The following is a 15,865-nucleotide window of genomic DNA, read 5'->3' as shown; positions in this document are numbered from 1 at the left end:
AAAAAAGTGTTAGGCTCTGAACAAAGCTATTCCATATGTTATTTCATTCAATTCTCACAGCCACTGTGTGAGATAGGTACTATTATTATTTTCTCTTTTTCAGATGAGAGGCTAAGGGGCAGAGACTTGAAAGCCCAAGGTCACATAAGTGGCAAGTGATGGAGCTGAGATTTGCATTCTGAGCTTTTCTGTGCCAGACCTTTTGCTGTGAATGAACGAAGATGTGATGGATGGGCTCGTGGATCTTGGAGAGAATGCTCTGCCTTCAGAACCTCCGCTGTGCATCCTGGGTTCTCTCTGCCAATGGTTTGCAATGCTTGGAATTGGCGTCCCCACATAGGAGGAACTCAGTACAGGCCCATTCTTTGCCTGGAGCAATCCTGTGGCCATGCCTACTTTTCATGGGAAGTGGCATTTTTGAATCTCCTCTTCTAAAAATAAGCTGCAATTTGTTAGGGGCCCTTGAGAACCAGCCCAGGCATTTCAGGACAACCATTTGCCTGTCTGCAGCTCAGGAAATTAATCAGAACCCCAAAGCCTTTTCCCTCTTCCCACAGGCCAGCATTCTGGAAACGCCCAGTGCCTTGCTGCAGCTCTCCTCGGGGACTGCAGAGATGCCAAGGGCAGTTTAACACAGATCTATCTCTTTGTAAGGGAAGTGAGAGCAGAAAGGCATGAGGGAGAAATGGGTCAGCTCTGCCGCAAATAACTTGCAGAGAGAACTCGAAGCTGTCCCCCACTTGGACGGGTGCTGAGTGACAGAGACACCCTGGGGCGTCAGATGTGACTCCGCAGAATCTCCCTGGGGTCTAGAAACTGTAGTGTTGGTTCACTTCCAAGGGCAGTGTTCTGCAGGGCCACTTTTAGTGGGCCTCTTCCTCTCTCGGCACGTAACTCAGAGTCTAACTCTATGAAATGATTGGGTGAATTATCATGAGGGGTGGTATGTGGTATTAGGAGCTGGAAATAATATTGATGGTAATGATGAAAATAAGAATGACAACTACATCATTTCTGGAGCACTGTGCCCGGTGCTTTCCGCACAGTGTTCTATGTAATTTCAGAACAAACACTTCAAGGACTATATGAATATCCCCATTTTACACATGAGAAGAATGAGAGCTAGCATGGGCCAGAACATGGGTGTATAATCCCTGGGTTTTCTGGCACTATTAAACATTTGTGGTTTCTGACCTCAAGGAAGTGAGGAAGTGCTAAGAAACAAACAGGAGGTCAATGCGATACTAGTTAAAATGTGTTCATGCGCACATGAGAGTTAAATACAACACACAAGTATTGGATTATTGAGAACAGGGAGAGTCGGCTCCAGGTTGGGGCAATCTAGGAGGAGTTGTAAGTTGAGATGAGACAGCAGAGGAAGAGCATGAGCCATGGGGCAGATGTGGGAAAGCAGTGGGTGTGCAGGTGGAAGTCTGGATAAACTTTACAGTGTGTGTATGTCTGTGTGTGTGTGTATAAAGGTAGGGAGAGACCAGGCCAGGGTTTTGGCCCTTATTCCATAGGCAATAAGGAGTTTACACAAGAGATGTCTCAAGAGACCAGCTATGCTGCTATAGTCTGAGGGGTAGCCACTCTCAGCGCATCTGTGTCCTGGCTTGTGAATGCAGCTCTGTGCCAGGACGTGGGAGGGCATCCGTGGGGAGTGTGTCTGTGGCTATGTCCTGTACCATACTGGCTGTGGGTTTTGGGGTCCCTTCAAAGGCCCCCCTCCCCACTTCTCTGGGCCGTTGGTACCTCGGGAACTGTGTCCTAGAATTATTGGAGGGACTTTTGAGATCATCTGGTCATCACTCCTTCCCATCTTAAAGAAGGTAAAAGCGAGAAACATAAAGGGGAAAAGACTTGTCTAAGGTCACACCATGAATTAATAGCAGAGCTGGGGACTGGAACCCATGCCTCCACATTGAAGGCCTTTTCCACAATTGCTGAGTGTTATAAATAGTATTCGTTGAGTGATTACTCAATACCAGGCTCTGGGCTAAACACCTTTACGTGGATTATCTCATTTAATCCTCCCCCCCACCCCGTCCCCCCACCCCCCGCCAGGAGTGCCCCGTTTGGAAGCAGGACATCTTTCTTATCTGCCATTTCGATTTCACACCGCGCCTAGCACAGGACCCGGGCACTTAGGCAAGCAGTAAAAACTTGGCAAAATCCAAGTCCCGGGAAGGAGGAAAAGAACGGAGGGGGCGGGGCTGATCGGCAGCCCCGCCCCCACGACAGGCCCCGCCTCCGGGGCGCTGACGTCACCACCTGGCCCCGCCCCTCATTGTCAGTCCCGGGGAGCCCGAGGAGGCGCCGGCCGCCGGGAGCGGAGCGCTGGACCCCTCCGCGGGCGGGAGCGCGGGCCGGGGCCGCCGAGGTGAGGGGTCGGCGGGGAGGCGGCGGGCGCGCGGCGCGGGGGGCTGGGGGGGTGCTGGGGCGGCCGGAGGGGGCGGCCGGAGGGGCAGCCTGCCCGGGCAAGGGGTCGGGGCACCCAGGGGCGCCAGGGCAGGACCGGCGGGCGCACCCCGGGGAGGGCTGGGGGGGGCGGGTATGGCGTTGAGGCGGGGGAGGGGGGCGGCCTTGGAGGGGAATTTTGGAGAAAGGGCTCGGAAGGGGAGACCTTCTGGGGCGAGACCTTGAGAAATTTTTTGGAGTTGGAAATTCTTCTTTTGGAGGGGGAGGGAAGGTTCTGCGAGAGTTCTGGTGGGAGTGAGGCTCCGGGAGGAGAGACGTTCCGGGCCGAGAGCCGAGGGGACGTTTTCGGGAGGGGGAGGGCGGAGGGGAGTTTCGGGTCGAGTTTGGGGTCCGGCGTGGGGGGGGGGCGGGGAGGGGGCTGCGCGGGGCCCGCGGGCACCCGGGGAGGAAGGAAGTGATCTTACAGGAAGAGCCCGGGAGCTCCCGAGGAGGAGGAGGAGGAGGTGGAGGAGGAGGAGGGGGGGGGCAGGGAGGGTCGGCCGGGCTGCGGGAGCGGGCTGCGGGGGCGCGGGCCGGGGGGGGAGGGGGAGGGGGAGGGGTCCCGCCGCCGCCGCCGCCGCCGCCGCCGCCGCCGCAGCTGTCGGCCCGCCGCGCCGGCCCGCGTCCCGGCCGATGCTGGCCTCGCAGCCAGACCGCTGGGCCGGGAAGGAATTCGAGGCATTCGCTTTGTTTAAGTTGCCAGTAGACAGTCCTTAGGACTAATTAATGGTGGAATCTGCAGGGGGACGCGGGCGAGCCGGGCCGGGCCGCCCCCCGCCGCCCGCCCCCCGCCGCCCGCCGCCGCGGTGAACTTTCCGCAGCGCGCGGCCCGCCGCCCGCGCACCCCCGCCCTGCGCGCCGGGAGGGAGCCATGGCTGCCCGGAGCGCAGGAGTGAAGTGCGGCCGCGGGGGCCGTGGCCTCTGGCTGCGGAGGCTGCTGCTGCGGGGGAGCCGGCCTCGCGGGGCGGCCGGGCTGCGGGTTCGGAGCCCGCGTGGGAGCCCGCAGACGTGCCTGCGGTTTCTCTTAATGACCTTGGAGGGGAGGCTCTGCGAGCCGAGAAAGACCGTCTTGCTTCGGAGCATCTGTTTCTCCGTCGCGTCAGCCCCTTTCCTAACCCTGCAGAGCTTGTCGAGGCTTGTTTCGGAAATGCCGAGACCAGTGCTCACACTTGAGGGTGGGAGAAGGGAAGAAGGGAAGAGACCGGGCGCCCCCCCACCCCCCGCTCCTCTTCCAACCTCCCCCACCCCGTCCCCCCCATCCACAACCCAACAGAAAACCAACCCTGCAGTGTCATCTCCAGAAAGCCAGGGATTGCTTGCAGATTCTCCGTCACACCTTCCTTCACTGACTCGAATGACCTTGGGGAAAAGGATTGTGTGCTTCGGAGCTCCTGGTTGCCTTATCTGTTGATTGGGGAGAAAATATTCTCTGGACCTCCCTGCCTTTTGGGGACGTTTGCAGAGGTGGTTTTTTTTTTTTTTTTTTTTTTTTTTTTGTTCAGGGCATTTTAAGGACTGCTGCAGTTCTGGCCTATAAGGAGCTGGACTCGTGTTGGGGGAACTCAGTCTCAGATCACCTAGTAAGATTTTATTAGATTAGGAAGGGAGGGAGAGGTTTGGATTTTAGGAGGGTATTTCCCTTTGGAGAACCTGTACGGTATGTTCCAGATTGTTTTGTCACTTTGTGTGCAGCTTTGGTAGCATTCGTGTGGTTAAATTAAGTAACTCCCATAGAAAAATTCTTCTGTCAGAAATAATTATTTTTGCTCAGGATTCCCCTTGGGGCAGATTAAGGTTTTGCTCAATTTACTCAGAAGAATTTTTCCAGGTTTCTAAAATTAAATCACTTTTCTAAACATAGTAACTGAAGTTTGAAAAACTGGAAATAGTGGGCTGGGGAAGGGAGTTGATTAGAGTATGAACAAGGCAGCAAGTACAGGTTCATTGTTGTACTGTGATTACTAACAGGGATTATGAATTAGCCTCGATTAATAGGCATTTTCTTACTCCTGAATAATTTAAGACCAAGAAGGGGAGCTTAATTTTGGTGAGTTGCCTACTCTGTGCCCAGTAATTGTGCTCGGTGGTATATATCTCATAGAGTTTTCACAACAATGCTGTGAGGTCGTAATTGGCATCCCTGCTTCGCATATGGGCAAACTGAAGGTCAGAAGGTAAAGTGACTGCCCCAGGTTTACACATACAGATGGTAAGAGGTGGCGCTGGAATTCAAACCCAGTCTGGGAGGTCCTTGCTTATCTCCCATTATGCACACTGCATTAATTTCTAGGCCTTTAACTCAGCCACTGGCTCACCTTGGACTGTAGAATAAGCCAATTAGGTCCTTTCCCCAGGAGTATTGCCTTCTTTTTCTTCCAGCAATGTTGTCAGTATGCTATTGAGATGTTTTTGTGCTAGTGGTGTGTCCTATATACTGTAGGTGTGTATATTGTGTGTGTGTGTGTGTCTATATATATATTTATATACCTACATATCCCCCCCCCCACCCATGGAAGCATTTGTTTTGAAATGCAGAGTACTTGGGTGATCATAGATTTCACTTATATAATGGAAGATTTGGATAGCTAATGGTCCTTCCACTGTAGAGGCCATAATTAGGGTGACATTCATAATCAGAAGCTGAACCATTTTTCATGTAATACTGGCTTTTTGGGATAGTGTCAGCTTATAAGTAAAGCACATTAGTTACAGGTAGGACACAGTCAAGCTGAAAGATTTGGTATAAACTTTGGAGCACATAATAGATGCTCAGTAAATACTTGCTGAAGAAATACACTTTTTATTATTTCTTATTGTTTTTTTAAAGATTTTATTTATTTTTCCATGAGAGACACAGGCAGAGGGAGAAGCAGGCCCCATGCAGGGAGCCCTATGCTGGACTTGATCCTGGGTCTCCAGGATCACACCGTGAGCCGAAGGCAGTGCTAAACCACTGAGCCACCCGGGCTGCCCTCACTCTTTTTTAAAAATCAGCTTTATTGAGGTATAATTTACATACAGTAAAATTCATCCATTTTAAGTGTGCAGTTTGATGAGCTTTGACAGATGTACACAGTTGTGTAATCACGACTGCCATCTTTTGTTTAAACTGTTTTTTTTTTTTTTTTTAAGGTATTGGTTAGCAAAGTAATTCCTGGCAATGTTACGAAGTTTCTGTGTTCCCTAATTCAAACTGTTGAGATCAGAGTGAGTTAGTATGCTAACTCTGTAGGAAATAGGGAAACCTTAGGTATTTATTGATGAGGTGCATGAGAAGAATAAGATAGGTAGAGATAGGGATATACTTGGCAGATCAGGGGAAAGAAATTCATGAGGAACCAGGTTTTCATTTTAGGACAGGGCTTTCGTTGGCGGAGGTTTGGGGGGCGGGTTGCGGGGGGTGGTGGTGGTGGAATTACCCAAAGATTTATTAAGGAGTTGAACTTTTATTTTTGTTTCCTTTTTGAAATGGTATCTCCTGAAATATAAAACTTTAGCATCTTTGGCTATCCCTAGGAAGTGCTTTACACAGTGTAGTTCAAATAATGCTTAAGGGTGGGGATGCTGTAAAATAACTAAAGGTCTTGCCCTTCCACCTGGGACAGAATATCCTTAATGCTTATCTCTAACTTGTTTTAGCTAATATCCCACAAAGGCAATACATCAGGTAGAAATTGTCTGTTTCTCAGAAGACGTAAGATTATTGTTTCCTTCTCATAATTTCTTTTAAAGAATTATTTATTTATTTATCTATTTATTTATTTATTTATTTAGAATTATTTATTCATTTGAGAGGGAGAGAGATTGGGGGTGGGTAAAGGGAGAAAAGCAAGACTCCGTGCTGAGTCCTACATGGGAGTAAATCTCACCACCCCGAGATCATGACCTGAGCCAAAATAGAGTCAGATGCTTAACCAACTGAGCCACCCAGGTGCCCCTCCTTCTCATAATTTCTTAGGTCACTGAACCTGTCCCAATCTGCTATAGCTCAAGTCTGTCTTTGAAAAAGTTTGAAAGCTCTGTTGCCACTTCTAGACCAGTCTTGTGTTATTTTTTTAAAGATTTTATTTAGAGAGCGAGTGAGTGTGAGTGGGGGTGAGAGGGCAGAGGGAAAGGGGGAGAAAGTCTCAGGCGGCTCCTCTGCTAGTCCGTATGGCTTAATCTCAGGACCCCTGAGGTCATGACCTGAGCCTAAATCAAGAGTTGGATGCCTAAAACCACTGAGCCACCCAAATGCCCCTGGAAGCAGCCCCATTTGTATCTCTTACTCTTCATTTCTCATTATACATTCCGTTTCTACATGTTGACTGTTTCATATGTCTTCTCTCCCACCTGTCAGTCTTGAGAATGGAAACTCATCAGCCATGGGCCTTTCATATATCATTAGGAAATAATAATTAAATTAAAATGCTGGTCTAACAACTCAATATTTTGGGTGATGATAGGGAGAAAAATAATAACTCTGTGCAGTAGTTATTATCCTCTTTATACATGAGGAAGCTGAGCTCAGAGCAGTTACTGCCAGAGCCAGTGAGGGGCAGAGACGGTTGATTTGAGCTCAGATTGTGATTGGTGCTCAAGTTTGGTATCAGTTTCATCATACTCTGTGTATTAGGGTTGGGGGAGCAAGGGAAGAGCTTGGAAATACCATATTAAAATATAAGCCAAAACCTAACAAGCATTACAAATCTTTTAGACTTCTTAATTTCTAGAGATTCATTTATAGTTCATTCTTTATTGCAAAACTCCCTTCCTAGATTTTGCATTCTTTAGGAACATGGTACTTGGTATATTCACTGGTTATTTGACTTACCCCTGCCCCTATTTTCCATGTATCTAAAAGTTTCCATTAAGTTAATCTGTCAATTAGGACACGTTTGGGTGTGCTATTCTATTTCCATTTTATCTGTACAGAGTAATCTTTTAAAAATGTTATTAAAAATTGAATTTTTAAAAATTACATCTTTTTATTGAAGTATTATGTATATATAATATATTAAGAGTACAGTTTGATCATTTTTTTTCACAAACTGAATATATCTGTGGAACCAGTACGTAGATCAAGAAACAATATTACTCATACTCAGAAGCCCCCCCACCAAGTTACTTTCCAGTTCCTGCCTCCCTTCCCCACCTCCCTGGGATGATTTCTAAAAGCAGGTGTTAATTTTTCTTGTTTTGTTTTTTTGTAAAAATGGAATCCTACAGCAGATATTCTTTTGGGTCTGGTTCTGTTTATTCAACAGTATGTTTGTGAGTATGCTAAAACTTTAAAATATTTTGTTTAGGGCTTGGAATAAAATCCAAATTCAAACTCTTTATCTTGGCCTATGATGTCTTCTAAAGCTTGGCCCCACCTACTTTCCAGCTTCACCTTATACCAAGCTTGTTGTCCATTACGCTTCAGTCATACCGGCTTATTTATCCTTAAGAAGCTGTTTCCTACCGCAGGGCCTTTTCACGTGTGGCTCTCTTCTTGAATGCGCCTTCCCCTGTTCTTTGCCTGGCTGCTTCCTTCAAGCCTCAGCATGTGTATCAGAGATACTTTCCCTCCTCATCTTATATTGCTGGTCCTTTTCCGTTATTCCCTGTTTCTGGCATCTGTTGCCTCCCTTCATAGCACCTATTACAACTTGTAATGATATATCTGCTTGCATGATTATTATCTGCCTTCCCCACTAGACTTTACAAGAGTGGGGAACTCATCTGTTTTGTTTACCTAGTATCTGACACAATGACTGACATGTAGTAGGTATTTAATAAATATTTAATGACCACATTCCCAATTCAGCACCTTAGTTCCTGGTATCTTTTATCTTTTTCTTCTCTTACACTGTTTAAACTTTTCCGTCTTCCAAGGCTCAGCTCAGTTCCCCTCTATGAAGTCTGTGCTGACTTTGCAGTAGTAAATCTTTCTTCTCTAAAATTTTGACATTTATTGCTGATACTCCTCATGTTCTTGGCAAGTCACACTAGCATGTATCTTATCTACCTCGTTGGATCAAAAGCTTTTTTTTTTTTTTTTTTTTTTGCCAGCACCCCTTATATTCTTGGTTAATTACACTAGTTTATATCTTTACCTAATTTGATCAGAAGCCTCTTCATCAGAAGCTAAGTTGTTTTAGCTGATAACTCCCCTCAATCCCTTTCACTGAGCTTTGCACATAGTAGGCCGTTAGTAGAATTTTTGATGATTAATCATAATGCTACTTATGTATAGGTAGCAATTTTAATTTCTTTTTTTTTTAAAGATTTATTTATTTATTTATGATATAGACACGAGAGAGAGAGAGAGGCAGAGACACAGGCAGAGGGAGAAGCAGGCTCCATGCCGGGAGCCCGACGTGGGACTCGATCCCGGGACTCCAGGATCGCGCCCTGGGCCAAAGGCAGGCGCCAAACCTCTGAGCCACCCAGGGATCCCCGCAATTTTAATTTCTTAGGCTTATTAACATGGACTCTTTTTATTAGAATTCTGCTTGGTGTTTTCTCTAATCCAAAGGTTGGGAGTGCCCCAGCTGCTTCAGGTGATACAACAATTATCAGGTACAGGTGTGAAGGTACAGGAATCCAGTCCTGATAGCACAAAACAGATACTCCTTTGGAATTTGTCACTGGCAAAGAACTAACTATGCACAGTTCTTTCTTAGATGCTTATTCAGTGCTTGTCTAATGGTCTCAGATTGGAGTTATTAACTGAAATGAGAGACTAGGTGATACCTCATTTGAACTATTTTGTTGAATAACATTTTATTTTGATGTCAACAATGAAAATTCCAAGCCAATTAACACTACTTTCTCTGACTTGCCAGTGAGCTCTCTCAGTATTGATTCTTCCTCTTTTATTAAAGGCAGAAGAACATATGTACTAATATCGTATATATTTACTTTAATGTATATATTTAAGCCAATTTAAATGCAAATTTAAATTCGTTGTAACTGGGATGATTTAACTTAATATACATATGGCACAATTGAATGATAAATGTAAAACCTTTTTTAAGAGGTGCCTAATATGTATTTTAAAACAATGATAATTTTGACTTTTTTTAAATTAAAAATAGTTTTTTTAAGTAAACTGCACCTAACATGGGCCTCAAACTCATGACCAGGGCATCAAGAATTGCATGCTGTTGGGGGATCCCTCGGTGGCTCAGCAGTTTAACACCTGCCTTTGGCCCAGGGCGCGATCCTGGAGTCCCGGGATCGAGTCCTATGTCGGGCTCCCTGCATGGAGCCTGCTTCTCCCTCTGCCTGTGTCTCTGCCTTTCTTTCTATGTCTGTTGTGAATAAATAAATAAAATCTTCAAAAAGAAAAAAAAAGAGTTGCATGCTCTTGCATGACTCAGTCAGCCAGGTGCCCCATTTTTACTTTTCTGACGGAATTATATCAGAAGATTGTTGGGTGATTTAGTAATTGTTTTTATGGAAATAAAGGAATTATACTTAAGGAAGTTTTCGAGAGACATTGGAGTAATTTTGTTCATAATTGCTCCTAATCTTCATTTTTCCTTTTAACAACTTTATGAAAGTAGCCTATTAGCTTTTTGCCCTTTTTACCTCAACTAGGTCAAAATAAAAAGTATAAATAGAATGCATTTATATTTATCCATACTTCAGACGAGCACTGGACTTCAATAATGAAATTTTCTTTTAAAATGTGAGACAAATGATAAACTATGGGGAATTCATTATAAAAAGTGACTTTCAGATTGGATTACAAAGTTATTAATATGTCCTCATCCCAGTCTCCTACACATTACACGTGTAGCCCATAACATGGACTTCTAGGCATTGGGAGATCTTGAGAGTATGTTTCTGAATCACTCAGTTTTATTCAAGTCAACTTTTATTAAATGTGATTTATTATTCTGATTCTTTGACAATTGTTTATTTGTGTCATATTCTCATTCTTTGGCCAACTTGGTTAAATATCACTTTACCTTATAAGGTTGGTTAAAACTATACAGTTCCAGTTGTGTAGCCTCAATTTTTCCATCTTATTGATGGGAAGGGTGATTGTGAGGATTAAATGATTTACTGTACAGAAACATTTAGGTCGTAATACCGGGTACATAGTAAATTCAGTCATTATTTCAGTTTTACATTTTTGTTTACCCAAAGAATAGAAGAAAAATTTCCTGTTTTTATTTTATGTGCTGCCGAAGTGCGCACCTGTTTTTATTTTAAAATTAATGCGATTTAGTCTAAAATCAGATAACGTCTTTGTATACTGGGCAGACTGGAAGAAACTCAAGAATTTTTAAAAGCTTAATTTTAACTTTATTGATTTCTGATGAAGCTAACTAAGTAAATTAGTCATTGACTAATTTTCTTTTCTTTTTTAAAATATTTTATTTATTTATTCATGAGAGATACAGAGAGAGAGGCAGAGACACAGGCAGAGGGAGAAGCAGGCTCTCTGCAGGGAGCCCGATGTGGGACTCGATCCCAGGACCCCAGAATCATGACCTGAGCCAAAGGCAGATGCTCAACCACTGAGCCACCCACAGGCCCCTATTAATTTCCTCTTCTTGAATGACTCATCCTTAGCTCATATGTTGGCTATGTGGTTGTAATTGGTACAAGGGAGAGATAATTTTTGGATGTTCTAGCCAGCTCTTCATCACTTAAAGAGAGACCCTACAACTGGAAATTGAGACTGTTGGTAAGGTAATAATATGTGAGAATATTTCAAACCATTAAAATTTTTGAAATTTATTTATATGAAAATCATTGAAAATATTAAATCTGGTTATAGAATTTTGGGATAGTGATATTAATATTGTTAGCCATTTACTTTCGCTTATTCTAGGTAAAGACCTCAAGTGATTTTACAACATTTGTTATAATATTTGTCAGGTACTATTTTAAGCATTTTGTGTGCATTATTTCATTTACTCGCTCATTTAACAAATATTTATTGAGTGCCTGCCATGTGTCAAGCACATAATCTCATTTAATTGTCACCACACCCATGAAATAGATACATTGTTTATTATTTTAGTCCCATTTCACAGATTAAGAACTGGGGTATAGAGAAGCTGTGTATCTTGTCCAGTGCCACAAAGCTGTCAAGGGTTAGATTTGGAATTTTAAAAAAATTTTGAATAACAGCTGCTGAAATCTTGGCATAAATTACTTCTGTGCCAGATTTTTTTTTTTTCCCTTTAGGAGAAGGATGTCAACAAATTTGGAAGTATGTGCTAAATAGGTTACAGTGCAGGTACTTGGAGCAGGATGTGTTAGGTTTAGGTGAGCTAAGCTGGGATAATTTCCTGTCTTAGCCTAAATCCATCTCTTTAAGCAACCAACAAAAGAACAAAAGACAACTTGAAAGTTCCTTCTTTTGAAGAATTCCAGTTTACCTAAACCAGTGTGAACCAAATGTAAATTTTCAAGAAGAATGGATATAAATAACTATTAAACACTGTTCCTTCAGAGGCACGCGGGGAGCCAATGTTATGGAAGTACGTTAGTTTAATTGTTCAAATTAAACAACTTTGGTTATTATCCACAGTATCATTTTGCTGCTTTTACATAGATCTGGTATAATATTTCAGACTTCCACTTTTGCTTAACTGTGGTTTTATAGTCATCTCTGAGGAGTATCCGTAGGGTAATGTAACTGGTTTTTTTTTTTAATAAAGATATTATTTATTTATTTGAGATAGAGAACAGAAGGAGAAAGAGGGAGAAGCAGACTCCCCACTGAGCAGAGAGCCTGACATGGTGCTCCACCCCAGGACTCTGAGATCAGGACCCTAGCCAAAGGCAGATGTTTAATCGGCTGAGCCACCTATGTGCCCCGTGACTGCTTTTTAATAACAAGTATCAGAAGTTTCCAAAATGGGAAATAATTATATATTTATTTTTAAAATTTTTTTTAATTTTTTTAAAATTTTTATTTATTTATGATAGTCACAGAGAGAGAGAGAGAGAGAGAGAGAGAGGCAGAGACATAGGCAGAGGGAGAAGCAGGCTCCATGCACCGGGAGCCCGATGTGGGATTCGATCCCGGTTCTCCAGGATCGTGCCCTGGGCCAAAGGCAGGCGCCAAACCGCTGCGCCACCCAGGGATCCCTTATATATTTATTTTAATGAGATTTCCAAACTGTAGAATGTTTGCTGTACTTCTTTTGAATTTGCCTTTAGAGCATATTGCACATTCTTAATCCTGGTAAGTCTTCATTTTGGGGGAGTTATATTTAACTTTTGGAGATAAATCTGGTGAATGAATTGAGTAATCAGTATGGTTTTTGGTCACAAATGAGATAATTCTAAGGTGGAGACTAGGAATTTTGTGTGTAAGGCTCGTCTTTGGGAACCTACAAACAGAGTTTCAAAAAGTTTTTGAGGGAATCCCTGGGTGGCTCAGCGGTCTAGCGCCTGCCTTTGGCCCAGGGCGTGATCCTGGAGACCTGGGATCGAGTCCCACATCGGGCTCCCTGCAGGGAGCCTGCTTCTCCCTCTGCCTGTGTCCCTGCCTCTCTCTGTGTGTCTTTCATGAATAAATAAATAAATAAAAATCTTAAAAACAAAAACAAAAACCAAAAAGGTTTTGAGCCTTGGTGGCATTGCTAGAAGAGAGTCTTGCTTCTTGACTTGAATAACAACACTTATTTTGAGCTTCTATAAATAAAAATCATTGCTTGAATATATCTTGTTTAACTTGTATTCTTGATGGAGTTGAAATTCTCTGTCATGGAAGTATTTTGTATTAATATCAATCTTATTTATAGCCTTTAAGAGACAGTTTTTTAAAAAGGAAAAGAACATTTTTAATCTGGAGAGGCAAATATATATAGGAACAGATTTGAACTCATTATAATTAAAAGGTGAAATGTATTTTCCTGACCCACTTACCCAGGCATAATGCGTGTGGGCTTTCTGTGGAGGCCGAAGAGTTCAGATAGGAAAATGGTACCATCCACCTGGGTCTGACAGTATATCCTGTTTCTAAAAGTAAAGAAATCCCTGGTTTTATCCAGTTTCAAGTTAACTGGTTAAGTTAAATGCTAAGCAAGATAAATGTAGTTAATTTTTGGCTCTTTAAAACCCTGCAACAGCTTTATCACAAATGTGTGTCCTCATAATTACCTGGGGGTGTTTATCTTATTTAGGCTATCTTGGTGATTTGTATATAGTATCCGTGAATAAGCAGAATTAGAATTGAAAATTTTCTACAGATTCTTAGTCATGGAGGACAAATAATAAAACCTAATGTTATTGACTATGTGCCAGCTGCTGTATTTCAGTTCTTTTTATATCTTTATTTAATCTTCCTCTCAGCAATCCCTTGGAGTAGATACTATTATTATCCCCATTAATAGAAGAAAAATCCTTAAGATAGGAGATCAGTATGCCTAAAGTCAACACCGCCAGTGAATGCCAAGCTAGGATTTGACTCCAGAGCTTGCTACTGAACATTACGATGAGCACATGATGATTTTATGAACTGTGTGCATTTAAGATCATTCTTCCCTGAGTAAGTGAGGTCAACACTGGCTTATGTTCCCTAGGGTAGGAAGAATGTCATTTTTAAATATTGATAGATTTAATATGTATTAAAGATCTTTAAAATGGAAGACAACTTGTTCCAGAATATACAAAAGCTGATTGAATATGATACATACTACAGAGGTGGTTTAGGCTGTTTGTGTCACATGTAGTGGTGGCTAGTAGGCTTTTATCAGGAATACCAGTTGGCTTTTTTTTTTTTTTAAGATTTAGTTATTTATTTGATTTATTTGGGGGGGGAGGCAGAGGGAGGGTATCTTTAAACGGACTCCTCTTGGAGTGCATGGAACCTGAGGCAGGGCTTGATCCCAGGATCCCCGAGACCTTGATCTGAGCTGAAACCAAGAGTTGGCTCTCAACTGACTGAGCCACCCAGACACCCCAGGAATACCAGTTTTTATGTTTTCTGCTACAGCTGTGCTGATGTACAGTATGAGATATTCTTAATATAATTTGATAAAATTAGATACATTCCAACATATGCTTAAATTTTTTTTTTTTTTGGTAGGAACTCGAGGACTGGTGATTATGTTAGACTTGTTTTAAAACTAGATCCCATGGTGATTTGAAAGGGACTTATCAGGATCATAAAGAAGTATGATAAAAAAACAGATGGCTTGGTAGTGAGGCAGTTAATGGAGCAGGGAGAAATAATAAGGCAATGGAGGGATAAAATTTCAGATCATAAAAGGCAAGAGGAGTGGGATTAAGGCAGAAATAGAAGTAGGTGGCTGTTCATTAATTGGGTACAGTCAAGGAGGGAGCAGAGAATCTTTAGGGAGGAGAGGTGGAGAGGAACAAGGAACACTGGCTTCATTTGCGTATTTGGTCAGTTTCGCATCAAATTTGAAAGCCAATAATTTAGTCAATTCTATTCAATTTATACTGTCTGTTATATATTTAATCCAGGGTTAATTAATGTAGACAAAGCAAAAAGACAAAAGTGCCATATTTAGCCCTTGTTCCAAGGAATTTAACATTCTGATGTACCTGGTTTTTGAAATGGTTCCATGGCAATATTGGACAATATGTAAATGCCAAAAGGGGTGATACTGACTGGTGATTTCTGGAGCTTGGATTTGATAAACTATTCATATTTCAAAATAACTTTTTTCCCAAGTAAGGACACAAAAATGAAAAAAACCTTTTCATCTAATACCACTGTTTCAGAAAAGATGGAACATTTAAAAACAGATATGAAAGGGTATCATCTTAGATGAAGATCTTTATATTGAATAATTTAGCCTTATGGAAAATGCCACTGAATCTGTGGTACAGTGGTTATTACTCTAGGAGGTCTGTTATGCTACTAAATTATGTCAGATACTGATGTTAGTGTGGGCTGAAGTGATCTGTGAGATCTTCATGGAGGCAGGTAGACTAGAGTTTTACAATGATGAATGGATAGGATGTGAATAGACAGGAAGGAAGGGATGGTTTTCCAGGCTAGAGCAGCAAAAGAACAAAGATACTGAGATTCGAATAAACTTGTATTAATGATTGGGCTTAAGAATACTTGTCTGCTCCACCCTTGAGGATCATTGTTGGGGCTTCCACGAGTTGGCAGCCTTGTCTTCCTGCCTCAGACATCTGTAGTTACTGGGAGCCTCCACTTGGTCTATATACCAGGCATGCCGACCCCACAGCCAGACTAGGATCTGAAGTGCTAGCACCGTGCGTGGGGCCTCTGGCTCTCCTTGGATAGTGTCAGGCTCTCATGAGCTGATCCTGGCCTGTGTTGCCTCAAAAGTGGCTTGGCCCCCTGCCTGCCTCATAGGCAACACCTAACAAATAAACACACCTAAACAGGTAGTCATCTACCACAAAGATGCCTCTGAGTGAGTGGGGCCTCTCACCTCCTACTCTCCTACTAAACAACTACTCT

The 15,865-nt window shown here is 42.9% G+C and overlaps 1 protein-coding gene and 1 non-coding gene across 2 annotated transcripts in view; both read left to right on the top strand.

The window, feature by feature from the left end:
- The first annotated feature begins 2,306 nt into the window (after nt 1-2,306).
- The window catches only part of LUZP1 (leucine zipper protein 1), an 88,811-nt gene continuing 75,252 nt past the window's right edge, over nt 2,307-15,865 (top strand). The window contains exon 1 of the mRNA XM_055331051.1: nt 2,307-2,383. The gene's annotated coding sequence lies outside the window, so the exon portion shown is untranslated. The remainder of the gene's footprint in view (nt 2,384-15,865) is intronic.
- LOC129514329 (small Cajal body-specific RNA 20) lies at nt 15,495-15,572 on the top strand. The gene has a single exon (XR_008665400.1). It is a non-coding gene; the product is annotated as a small Cajal body-specific RNA 20 (non-coding RNA).

Source organism: Nyctereutes procyonoides, unplaced genomic scaffold (assembly GCF_905146905.1).
Source record: "Nyctereutes procyonoides isolate TBG_1078 unplaced genomic scaffold, NYPRO_anot_genome, whole genome shotgun sequence".
Taxonomy (NCBI): Eukaryota; Metazoa; Chordata; class Mammalia; order Carnivora; family Canidae; genus Nyctereutes; species Nyctereutes procyonoides.
The sequence above is the reverse complement of the archived record's forward strand: the minus strand, read 5'-3'. Positions and strand labels throughout refer to the sequence as shown.